The sequence below is a fragment of the Sus scrofa genome, chromosome X (genome assembly GCF_054392235.1).
Source record: "Sus scrofa isolate SSC_HxYL_T2T_F1_AM1 chromosome X, Sscrofa_HxYL_maternal_Yorkshire_Landrace_v2.0, whole genome shotgun sequence".
Taxonomy (NCBI): domain Eukaryota; kingdom Metazoa; phylum Chordata; class Mammalia; order Artiodactyla; family Suidae; genus Sus; species Sus scrofa.
In genome coordinates, this window is record NC_139401.1 from 29,506,435 (window position 1) to 29,520,127 (window position 13,693).

The following is a 13,693-nucleotide window of genomic DNA, read 5'->3' on the forward strand; positions in this document are numbered from 1 at the left end:
TGATCAGGGAGCTGACACTGAGCAGTTTCCACATCAAGTCTTTTTATCCATTTGCGTTACTCTGGAGCAATTTGGGATTTTGATTGCAGTTTTAGGGGAAAGCTGGTTTTTTGTTTGACCTGTTATTGGAACATCTAGGTAGACATCTGAAAATGAGGAAAGAAAACAGATTATTGAAAAGTCAGTGATAGAACGTGAGACACAGATCTGAAAATCCATTCATAAAGGGAGTAGTTGAAGTCAGAAATGTATACATTCTCTTAGAGAAGGTATGTAAAGGGGTATTAAAATGAGCAATTATTGGAGTTCTCGTCGTGGCGCAGTGGTTAACGAATCCGACTGGGAGCCATGAGGTTGCGGGTTCGGTCCCTGGCCTTGCTCAGTGGGTTAATGATCCGGCGTTGCCATGAGCTGTGGTGTAGGTTGCAGACGCGGCTCGGATCCCGCGTTGCTGTGGCTCTGGTGTAGGCCGGTGGCTACAGCTCCGATTCGACCCCTAGCCTGGGAACCTCCATATGCCGCGGGAGCGGCCCAAGAAAGCCAAAAGAAAATGAACAATTATTGAGCATCCATTTTGTGCTAGCACTAACATTTTTACGCTATCTTAACTTAAAACGTTGTGACATCCTATCAGCTGGGTAATTGAATTCCAGTCGTAAAGATCAGAAAAATGGAACTCGGAAAGGTAAAGCAATTTGCTGAAGATTCTACAACTGGAACCAATAACTTCCTAAAGATTTCACAATAGTTACCCAGATGTGTGATAATCCAAAACCCAAGCTCATTCAACTAAGACAGGCTGACAGGATTCCTGTACTGAATTTCAGATAAAGAAGCAAAACTGCCTTGGTACTCTGGAGAGTCTAACCATGACCTACTAGGCCTGCCTAACCTGTCCTCTGGGTACTTTTCTAATTTACTTCCCAATCCTCACCTCTCATTCACTTTGATCAGCCATAAGGACTCCTGAATATTGCCTATAGGCACAGAGTATGTTCCTACCTCAGGCAAGGAACATTAGCAACCCTTCCAGAAATGTTTATTCCCAATATATCCAAATGGATTACTTTCTCACTTTATTCAGTCTTCTGTTCAAATGTCAGTTCCCCATAGAAGGCTGCCTGACCATTCTGTGTAAAATGCTAACTATTTTCCATTCACTTTTTCCTTAATTTGCTTTACTTTTTTCTCCATGGCACATTCTTCTATCAGAAAATATGACATGTCATTGTTTTTTATTTTCTCCTTCCCCAAATAGAATTAAGCTCCATGAGGGCAAAGATTTTATCTGCTTTAATCATTGTTCAGTCCCTAGTGCCTAGAATAGGCCTGGCATATTGAATGTTCTCAGTAAATGTAAATGAGTGAAGAAGCAAACCTGTTTTAACTTATAAAGAATTTGAGAATTGATTAAAGGTATGGATGCCTCTAAAGGCGCATATTTATACCTATGTTTATACCTTTGCTTCCCACCAGAATAACTGATATATAAACCTATTTGACTTCCACAGAGCTCCATTTAAAAACTAAAGTAGAGAAGTAGAAAAGTGAGGATAGTAATTTTTTAAAAAGTGGGGGCAGTCGGGTCACTTTGCTGTACAGCAGAGATTGGCATGCCATTGTAAATCAAGTTGATTTTAAAAATGAAATGCATAAATGAACCTTTCCACAGACAAGAAAATCATGGACTTGGAGAATAGACCTGTGGTTGCCAAGGAGGAGGGGGGAGGGAGTGGGATGGATGAGGTGCTTGGGGTTAACAGATGCAGACTCTTGCCTTTGGGATGGATTAGCAATGAGATCCTGCTGTGTAGCACTGGGAACTATGTCTGGTCACTTATGATGGAGCATGATAATGTGAGAAAAAAACAATGTATACTTGTATGTGTAACTGGGTCACCATGCTGTACAGTAGAAAACTGACAGAACACTGTAAACCAGCTATAATGGAAAAAATAAAAATCATTATATTAAAAAAAAAAAGTGGGGGCAGTGGGAGAGAAAGTTGAAAATAAAGGAATGGCCAATTGTATCAGATAAACCAGGGAGTTCACAGTGAATGAGTTTGACATGCTATTTGATTTGGCAAAGGTATTGGTAACCTTCAAGAGTTCAGTTTCCACCTAGAGGAGGACAGATACTGATGGACAAGGCATTAAACAGAAATGGAGTTGACAGGGGACTGAAGTCAGGCTAAAGACAGTTTTGGATGATGCTGAAGGATAACTGCATGGGCTCTTAAAGAAAGGTAACTTGTCTTCTCACTGATACAGGAGTTACTGGCAGAATTCAGACTCAATTCCCAGCTTTCTTCATGGCTGTCCTTGAAATAAAGAATGGTTGTAGAGCTCCCTAAGAACTACAAGAGTGGGCAAACTAACACTGAAGCCCTTCTCAAGTTTCTTTTTGCATTATACTGCTACTATCTCATTATGTTCAAGTAGGCACAGCCCAAGACTTGGACAACAAAGAGGGTAATCATTTTCGCTATTCACAGGCAGGTTAAAAACATGCATAGAGTAGATCTCATAATTGAGTATATTCAATGCAGAAGTCTAGTTGCTGATGAAGGCGGCAACAAGAGTGCAGAGGACCAAGAATTCTCAAGAGCTGGAGGGGGATAAGTCCTCCTCTGAAATTAAAAAGAGAGATGAAATCATAGATACAAATAGAAAATGTTTTTGTACAGAGAAATAAGGCAGGAGACTTCTCTTGATCAGTCTTGGTCACATATCTTCCGTCATCTTGTGCTTTCCCTTTTAGCTTCTCTTTGTTCTCATTGGTGCTCCCTAAGGCACCTATCCTAGGCCCTAGTCCATCTGAGCTGCAAACTTCTCTTTCATGTTTGCACCATTTTAAAAGACTCAAAACCTGGAAAACATTTTAAAATTAATTACAACAGGCACTTGAAGAGATATTTTGGGAAAGCTGTCTTGCTAATTGTTCACAAATTCCAGATCACCTCAGTTTGACTCTTTGTGTTGAAGAAAATCATAAGAAATGAAGTTTGTGTGCACAAAATTTCCTCTCTAAATAAACTGGTCATTGAGCTGAAGCACTTTCTCTCAGAACCCCTTAAGGCTTCATTTTTAAAGAATAGCTGTTAAAAGATTTAATCTTAAAATCATGTTTTAAAGTTTTTTTTGAAGTTTGAAAAGACATTACCTTCATTATTAGGTTTAAACTCTGTTAAAAAGTAATACGTAAGTATTGTATATAAATTAAAATAGTAAAAAAATTATTTAAAGGAGAAGACTGTCCCCTTCCAAAGACAACTACTGTTAAAAAAAAGTTTCTGATTTCAACACTGAAATAATTTTTGATATTAATAAAAAAGATAATTTAAGCGTGATAACTGTACTATTCTTTTTTTGAGTCATAATTTTCTATAGATAAATGTTTATCCTCAAAAAAAGTTTCTGGTCCAATCATCTGTTGATGGACATTTGGGTTGTTTCCATGTCCTGGATATTGTGAATAGGGCTGCAATGAACATGCGGGTGCATGTGTCTCTTTTAAGTAGAGTTTTGTCCAGATAGATGCCCAAGAGTGGGATTGCGGGGTCATATGGAAGTTCTATGTATAGATTTCTAAGGTATCTCCAAACTGTTCTCCATAGTGGCTGTACCAGCTTACATTCCCACCAACAGTGGAAGAGGGTTCCCTTTTCTCCACAGCCCCTCCAGCACTTGTTATTTGTGGATTTATTAATGATGGCCATTCTGACTGGTGTGAGGTGGTATCTCATGGTAGTTTTGATTTGCATTTCTCTTATAATCAGCGATGTTGAGCATTTTTTCATGTGTTTGCTGGCCATCTGTATATCTTCTTTGGAGAAATGTCTATTCAGGTCTTTTGCCCATTTTTCCATTGGGTTGTTGGCTTTTTTGCTGTTGGGTTGTATAAGTTGTTTATATATTCTAGAGATTAAGCCCTTGTCGGTTGCATCATTTGAAACTATTTTCTCCCATTCTGAAAGTTGTCTTTGTTTTCTTTTTGGTTTCCTTTGCTGTGCAAAAGCTTTTCAGTTTGATGAGGTCCCACAGGTTTATTTTTGCTCTAATTTCTATTGCTTTGGGAGACTGACCTGAGAAAATATTCATGAGGTTGATGTCAGAGAGTGTTTTGCTTATGTTCTCTTCTAGGAGTTTGATGGTGTCCTGTCGTATATTTAAGTCTTTCAGCCATTTTGAGTTTATTTTTGTGCAGGGTGTGAGGGTGTGTTCTAGTTTCATTGCTTTGCATGCAGCTGTCCAGGTTTCCCAGCAATGCTTGCTGAACAGACTTTCCTTTTCCCATTTTATGTTCTTGCCTCCCTTGTCAAAGATTAATTGACCATAGGTGTCAGGGTTTATTTCCGGATTCTCTATTCTGTTCCATTGGTCTGTCTGTCTGTTTTGATACCAGTACCACACTGTTTTGATGACTGTGGCTTTGTAGAATATCTTGAAGTCTGGGAGAGTTATGCCTCCTGCTTGATTTTTGTTTCTCAGGATTGCTTTGGTGATTCTGGGTCTTTTGTTGTTCCATATAAATGTTTGGATTGTTTGTTCTATTTCTGTGAAAAATGTCCTGGGTAATTTGTTTTTTTTTTTTTTTTTATTTTCCCACTGTACAGCAAGGGGGTCATGTTATCCTTACATGTATACATTACAATTACATTTTTCCCCCACCATTTCTCCTGTTGCAACATGAGTATCTAGACATAGTTCTCAATGCTATTCAGCGGGATCTCCTTGTAAATCTATTCTAGGTTGTGTCTGATAAGCCCAAGCTCCCAATCCCTCCCACTCCCTCCCCCTCCCATCAGGCAACCACAAGTCTCTTCTCCAAGTCCATGATTTTCTCTTCTGAGGAGATGTTCATTTGTGCTGGATATTAGATTCCAGTTATAAGTGATATCATATGGTATTTGTCTTTGTCTTTCTGGCTCATTTCACTCAGGATGAGATTCTCTAGTTCCATCCATGTTGCTGCAAATGGCATGATGTCATCCTTTTTTATGGCTGAGTAGTATTCCATTGTGTATATATACCACATCTTCCGAATCCAATCCTCTGTCGATGGACATTTGGATTGTTTCCATGTCCTGGCTATTTTGAATAGGGCTGCAATGAACATGCGGGTGCATGTGTCTCTTTTAAGTAGAGCTTTGTCCGGATAGATGCCCAAGAGTGGGATTGCGGGGTCATATGGAAGTTCTATGTATAGATTTCTAAGGTATCTCCAAACTTTTCTCCATAGTGGCTGTACCAATTTACATTCCCACCAGCAGTGCAGGAGGGTTCTGTCCTGGGTAATTTGATAGGGATTGCACTGAATCTGTAGATTGCTTTGGGTAGTATGGCCATTTTTACAATATTGATTTTTCCAACCCAGGAACATGGAATATCTTTCCATTTCTTTACATCTTCTTTGATTTCTTTGATTAAAATTTTATAGTTCTTGGCATATAGGTCCTTTACCTCTAGGAAGATGTGGTATATATACACAATGGAATACTACTCAGCCATTAAAAAAACGACATAATGCCACTTGCAGCAACATGGATTGAACTGGAGAATCTCATACTGAGTGAAATGAGCCAGAAAGGCAAAGACAAATACCATATGATATCACTTATAACTGGAATCTAATATCCAGCACAAATGAACATCTCCTCAGAAAAGAAAATCATGGACTTGGAGAAAAGACTTGTGGCTACCTGATGGGAGGGGGAGGGAGTGGGAGGGATTGGGAGCTTGAGCTTATCAGACACAACTTAGAATAGATTTACAAGGAGATCCTGCTGAGTAGCATTGAGAACTATGTCTAGATACTCATGCTGCAACAGAACAAAGGGTGGGGGAAAAATGTAATTGTAATGTATACATGTAAGGATAACTTGATCCCCTTGCTGTACAGTGGGAAAATAAAAAAAAATAATAATAATAAATAAAGTCAGGGCTGAAAGATAAATTACTGCTTCATGAAAAGTTCAGTAGATATATAAAATATCAGGTAGAAAGCTACTATATTAGTATTGTTTTAAATTCAACTAAAAATCTGTAAGGCTTTCTTTGGACATTTCTATTAAATTATTGTACTTAACCAAAAAAAAAAAAAAAGTTTCTGGGAGTTGCTGTGGCACAGTGGTTTAAGAATCCATCTGAAGTGGCTCAGATCACTGTGGAGGCATGGATTTGAGCCCACAGCCTGGCATGGTGGGTTAAAGAGTCCAGCGTTGCTGCAGCTGCAGCATCATAGCTGTGGCTCAGATTCACTCATTGGCCTGGGAACTTCCATATGCCATGGCTGCGACCATTTAAAAAAAAATTTCTGTGTCTTACTTTTAATTTAATTTTCTATGCATTTCCTGACATGCACATACATCTGTATGCATTTTGAATACTGGCGTTAGCCTTGGGTTACCATATATTCAGAGTATTTTTGGCTGAGGGCACATTATAAGACTAAATCGTATTTACTGGAAATCATGTTGCTTCATTTTACTTCCTCCCATTAGCCAAGGACATTATCTGGGACTACATCCAAATAAGTCTTTACTCAACAATCAGCTTAATTGGTGTTTCTCAATAATTTTGTATATTTTTAAATAATTGAAAAGTTACCTGAAAGGAGCATAATATGTAAATACAGCAATAGAATTCAAATTATGGAGTGAAGAATTATCCACAAAAACATTTCTTTCTATTTTAATAGACATTGAATTATGATGAAGTAACTAAGAAGTGTGGCATTCAACAGTCAGCAGTTCACTGGTTGTTCTTGTAGTTTCATGTAGCTACATTTGTGGAACAAAATTCAGAGACAAGGGTATTGGAAAGGTAATTAGTGCATTGATTTCATGGTTGTCTTTAAGAAAAAAAGAAATAGAAACTCACAATAGAAAAGAAATTTAGGCGGTTGCTTTATTCATGAGACCAGTTGAATTGTTAATACTGTTTCAAAACAAAAGACACTGGTGCTCTTTGAAAAAGAGTGACTAGTTCCTGATTTAGGAATATTCAAAACATCACAATCTATACTTAGAAAAAAAGTCGAAAGTGGTTATTCGTATTTTAAAAGATCCTTTGTTATCAATGGGATAATCAAACTTTAACTGTTAAGTATAATTCTCATTTATAAAAGTCAGGTCTCATATCCTCTCAACAAATTTGAAAAAGATTTGCTGTCTTTCCCCAAATTAGTACACCGAATATGCTGAGGAATTAGGAGATCTCTTGATTTTCAAATAATTTACTCCTATAGGAATATGTTGAGTATATAATCTCTTCGCCAGAAAAGATGGTACTATAGCAAGATGAAAGAGGTTTAATACACTCAATCTCAATTAGCTTTGTTAGCATACATAAGGTAAAAGGATTACCTTAGTTAATAAAAGTATATTTTTCAACTTAGAAATAATAAGATCTTTTGCATCAATTATTTGTGGCTAGTTAGAATTGACTTCTACCAATGTTTTAAAGATTGGAAAATTTCCTATGCATTAGCAAATAAAGAGAAAAAACTTAAAGGATGTTTCCTTTTCTCCATTTTTTTTTTTACATTTTTAAAAATATTATTTTCATGGGCTGTCCTAGGGAATTGGATATAGTTCCCTGTACTATACAGCAGGATTGTTGTTAATCCATTCTAAATGTAATAGTTTGTATATACCAACCCCATACTCCCCATCCATCCCACTCCCTTCCCCCGATCCCTTGGCAACTGCAGGTCTATTCTCTATGTCTGTGAGCCAGTTTCTGTTTTGTAAATAGGTGTATTTGTGCCATATTTTATATTCCACATGTAAGTGATGATATCGTGTGGTATTTATCTTTCTCTTTATGACTTATTTCACTTAGTATGAGAATCTCTGTTTGCATCCATGTTGGTGTAAATGGCATTATTTTGCTCTTTTTTATGCCTGTATAATATTCTGTTGTATATATGTAGCACATCTTCTTAATCCATTCATCTGTCAGTGGATATTTAGGTTGTTTCCATGTCTTGGCTATTGTGAATAGAGTTGCAGTGAACATGGGGTACATATTTTTGAATTATAGTTTTGTCTGGATAGAGGCCCAGGAGTATGATTGCTGGATCATATGGTAGTTCTATATTTAGTTTTCTGAGGAACCTCCATACTGTTTTCCCTAGTGGTCGTACCAATCTACATTCCCATGAACAGTGTAGGAGGGTTCCCTGTATTCCACACCCTCTCCAGTGTTTGTTAATTGTAGTTTTATTAATGACGGCCATTCTACTGATGTGAGGTGATACTTCACTGTGGTTTTGATTTGCATTTCTCTAATAATTGGTGATGTTGAGCATCTTTTCATGTGCCTACTTGCCATCCATTTGTCTCCTTTGGAGAAATGGCTATTCAGGTCTTCTGCCCATTTTTCAGTTGGCTTTTGGTTGTTGTTGAGTTGTATGAGTTGTTTGTATATTTTGGAATTAAAACCTTGTCAGTTACATTGTTTGCAAATATTTTTCCCATTCCAATGGGTTGTCTTTTCATTTTTTTTTATGATTTCCTTTGCTCTGCAAAAGTTTGTAATAAGTTTGATTAGGTCCCAGCTGTTTATTTTTGTTTTTATACCCATTGCCTTTGGGAGACTGACCTAAGAAAATATTGGTATGATTTATATTAGAGAATGTTTTGCCTGTATTATCTTCTAGTAGTTTCATGGTGTCATGCCTTATGTTTAAGTCTTTCAGCCATTTTGAGTTTATTTTTGTACATGATGTGACAGTGTGTTCTTGTTTCATTGATCTACATACAACTGTCCAGTTTTCCCAGCATCACTTGTTAAAGAGACTGTCATTCTTCCCATTTTATATTCTTGCCTCATTTGTAGAAGATTGACTGTAGGTGTCTGGGTTTATTTCTTGGCTCTCTGTTCTATTCCATTGATCCATATGTCTCATTTTGTACCAGTACCACACTGTTTTTGTTGTTGTAGCTTTGTACTTTTGTCTTAGGTCTGGGAGAGTTATGCCTCCTGCTTTCTTTGTTTTTTCCTCAGGATTGCTTTGGCAATTCTGGGTCTTTTATGTTTCCATATACATTTTTGGATTATTTGTTCTAGTTCTGTGAAAAATGTCATGGGTAATCTGATAGGAATTACATCACATTTTGTAGATTGCTTTGGGTAGTATGGCTATTTTAACAATATTAATTCTTCCAATCCAAGAGCATGGGAGATCTTTCCATATCTCTGAATCCTTTTTAATTTCCTTGATTAATGTGGTGCAGTTCTCAACATATGTCTTTTACCTCCTTGGCTGAATTTATTCTTGTTTTTTTTTAATGTGATTTTAAAGGTAATTTTTAAAATATTCCTTTTCTGATATATCATTGTTAGTATACAAAAATGCAGCCAATTTCTAAATGTTAATCTTGTATCCTGCTACTTTGCCAAATTCATTTATCAGATCTAGTAGTTTCTGTATGGAATCCTTAGGGTTTTCTATATAATCATGTCATCTGTATATAGTAACAATTTTACCTCTTCCCTTCCAATTTGGATACCTTCTATTATTTTGTTTGTCTGATTGCTGTGGCTAGGACTTCCAATACTACATTGAATGAAAATGGTGAGAGTGGCATCCTTGTCTTGTTTTGAGTTCTTTTTTTTTTCTTTTTACAGCCACACCTGCAGCATATGGAAGGGATTGAATTGGAGCTGCAACTTCAGGACTATGCCACAGCTGTGGAAACACCATATCCAAGCCATATCTGAGACCTATGCTGCAGTTTGCAGCAACATGAGAAGCTTAACCCACTGAGCAAGGCCAGGGATTGAATCCGCATCCTATCAAGAAACAATGTTGGGTCCGTAACCCCCTGAGTCACATCAGGAATTCCCTGTTCCAGATTTTAGTGAGAGGGATTTAAGCTTTTTTCTGTTGAGTATTGTATTGATTGTGGGTTTGTCATAACTAACTTTTATTATATTGAGATATGTTCCATGTGTACCCACTTTGGTAAGAGTTTTTATCATGAATGGATGTTGAATTTTGGCAAATGCCTTTTCTGTGTCTATTGAGATGATCATGATGGTTTTTGACTTTTATTAATGTTGTGTATTACATTAATTGATTTGCATATGGTGAACCATCCTTATGAAATTGAGATGAATCCCACTAGGTCATGGTATATGATCTTTTTTTATGTGTTATTGGATTTGGTTTGCTAATATTTTGTTAAGAATTTTTACATCTATATTCATCAAAGATATTGGCCTATAATTTTCTGTTGGTATCTTTGTCTAGTTTTGGGATTAGGGTAATGGTTGCTTCATAGAATTCTTTGGGAGAGTACTCCTTCTTCAGTCTTTTGGAGGAGTTTGAGAAGTTCTTCTTTGCATGTTTGGTTCATGGGGTTGTAGGGGTGGCAGGCAATGGCAGGCTGTGCTCACCTGTGGAATTTGAGATGGCTGCAGTGGTTTGCACCCATCCCTGTAGCCCATGCCAGAAGTGCCCTGCCCCCTGTGAGCCCACATGTGCACAGAGAAGGAAGTTCCTATGGCAGTCCCACCCCCTTCCTCTCCTCTAACAATCCCCAACAATGGCACCTTCTGTGTTGGGCCCAGGTCTCCTCCTGTATTCCCTTGGCTGTGGTGCACCACTTTTTAGCCCCCTCTAGCTGTTTCCACAAAGGCAATCCCAGTCCTCTCCCTGGGACTCTCCTCCCAAGCCTGAGCCTCAATACCCAGCTCTCACCTAAGTGTCTAAGACTGTGTTGTGGTCACAGGTGGTGGTACCAATTATCTGAGCAGTTCTCCCTCTGATTTGTCCTCTTCAGACCAGTTACTGTGCTTTTTTTTCCAAGGCTTGAGGCTTGCCCTGCCAGTCAGGGGGCCTCCCTGTGTATGGATTCCTTTCCTCTTTCACAGTTTGCTCCCATGAGAGGTGACCCAGTTCTGATTCTTTTTTCTGTTCTCTCTCTCTTTTTCCTTTTGTCCTACCATCCTACCCAGTTATATGGAGGTTTTCTTGCCATTTTTGGAAGTCTGAAATATTTTGCCAGCATTCGGTAGATGTTTTGTGAGAATCATTCTACATGTAATTTTTTTATATATTTGTGGAGAAGGTGAGTTCCACATCCTACTCCTCTGCCATCTTGTTTTCCCTCCATTTTCTACATTTTCTTCTAAATGAAGAAATTATTAACAAGCAACACTAATGATTTAAAGACGCCAGCTTGGATTGATTATGTAGTGTTTTGATTATAACTATTACAAAATATCTTGAATCATTTCACTCTTAAGTTGTTTTGTGGTCTCATCTTACAGAATTTAGGAAGAGTAAAATTTGAAGTGGAGAAGATAATTGGCTACTGAATGTCACATACAGGAAGGAAGCTACATCCTATAAATGAATTAGCTAACATTTTCTTTGTAAAAGTGTTCTTTAATTATCATAGTGGTGTTACCTTAAAGGAATCCTTCAAAACCAAGATGATTGTGCCTGATTTCTATAAGTTACTATTACAATTCCAGTTGACAAGTATGAGATATTAGAAAATAGTTGAAAGATAATGAGACTAAACCAGAATGCCCCAGGTAACCCTTAAGATGAATTGCAGAATTGAATATATAATTATATTGTCAGAGTCTTTCATCTATAATTAAGGTCATAGAATCTTTTTCAGTATCTCCACCCAGGCATTTTTTTCTTCTACTCTAGCACCTAAAAATTTAAGAAGTAAGAAAAAAATGATCAAAAACAGAAGAGACTCTGATGTTCTCTACCTCTATGGCAACTACTTTGTTGAAAATTTTTAAAGTTCTCTAAGGACATCCATGAATAGGTAGATGTTTGGCATCCTGGAGATCTGACCTCATTTGAGACTAGAAATCAACAGCTATGGAAACTTAGAGAATAATACAGAGAAATAGTTAATTTTTCAGTCAGACAAATATCCTGATTCCATCATTTACAAATAGTATAGCAATAATAGAGTGTCTACTGTGCCTTAAACAATTATTCGTATGTATATTATGAGAATTAGTTTCCTCCTCTGCAGAACAGAGGTAATACCTACTTATATATTTAATATGAATGTATATAAACTGCCTGACACACACTAAAAAACACACTAAAGTTTGTTTTCTTCTCCTTTTAGTTATTTATTTCTTTTTCCTTTTTCGCCCACACTCACAGCATATGGAAGTTCCCAGGCCAGGAATCAAATCCAAGCCACATCTGTGACCTATGCCACAGCTGCAGCATCACTGGACCTGGGCTGGGGATTGAACCAGCAAGGCCACAAAAGCAAGCCAGATCATTAACTGTGAGACCACAGTGGGACCTCTTCTCCTTTAAGCTAGAAAATACATAACACTTTACATGCCTATTTGCCCTAGCCATAAATTTGATGTAAAGTGATCCTTTCATAACTTAGAATAAGTACATGTAATTTTGATTTAGAAACTAGATTGCTGCCTCCCTGCCTCTTTCCTTTGTATTTGTTATTCTCACTTCCTATCTAGAATACCTAAAATCCTAGCAAAAAGTTTATGGCATTTCTATACATAGATACAGATTATTCTTAACAATCTGATTTGTCTTCATGTTAATTCATTTAAGTACATTATTACAAGTATTAAATCATCTCCTGAGAAAGAAAATTGAACATAGATTTATGCTTTTAAAAGTTTTAGGTTCGGTTATGGAGTTAAGAAATCATCTACCAAAATATTTTGTGAAAGATATCCACGGCCCGTAAAAGAAGCAAGATAAGAGGAGGAGCGTGGGTTGGCAGTGGATATGATGTGAGAGGTGGTAGTCAAAAAAGTTTTCTTCTCAAAGGAGGAAAAACTGGACATAAGTTTTACCAAATGAGTGTTACTAAATTAAATCATAAAGAGGCAAAGACAGTTAAAGTGAGAATAGTATTTATGAACGCATAGTATAAACAAACAAGATGCTTCTTCTGGAAAGATTTCTGTGGCAGATTGTGTTTTTCAAAATATCTCCCACAATGTTTCCAGACCCAAATGCTTTCCAGAACCTTGCCATTCCTCTAAGAGGAGGTTGAATCTGTATTCCTTCCCTCTGAACCTGGGCAGGCCTTGACTGCCTCATTAGTAAAGTGTAGTGGCTGTGACACCATGTGACTTGCAAGCCTAGTTCATAAAAGATGATGCATCTTCCTCCGCTTGTCTATTAAAAATGTGCCTCTGAAGTCCTGAGCCACCATGTAAGAAATCTAGCCTTGCAAAGCTGCTCTGCTGAAACAAACACAGCAATGGGAGAGCTACCTGAGAAACATTAACTCTTCCAGCTCCCAGCTGCTCAAGACTTCCTAGCCCAAACATATCTGTTAGGAAGCCTTGGAGATGACATGAAACCTTAGGCATTGAAATGTCTGAAGCTGCATGAGAAATTCTGAACAAAAACTACTAAGCTGAGTCATTCCAAACTCAAAACCATGAGACAGTAGTATTAAATGATTACTATTGTTAAACTACTCTCTGTAGCACAATGCCTGGCACACAATAGTCAATGAATATATATTTATATATGATATATATTCAATAAATATATATTTATATATGATATATATATTCAACAAATGGATTGTTTTCGTGTTTAGAGAGTGAGAAAAGCAGGTTCAGTGGGAGCTGAACCTAGAAAAGCAGGTAGGAGACAGATGATGAGCATCATTGTATATTAAGCTGAAGCATTGAACTTTATT

At 37.3% G+C, this 13,693-nt stretch overlaps 1 long non-coding RNA gene across 1 annotated transcript in view; it reads left to right on the forward strand.

The window, feature by feature from the left end:
* Positions 1–13,693, forward strand: part of LOC146394527 (uncharacterized) — a 178,609-nt gene that overhangs the window by 777 nt on the left and 164,139 nt on the right. The gene's annotated exons all lie outside the window — the stretch shown is intronic.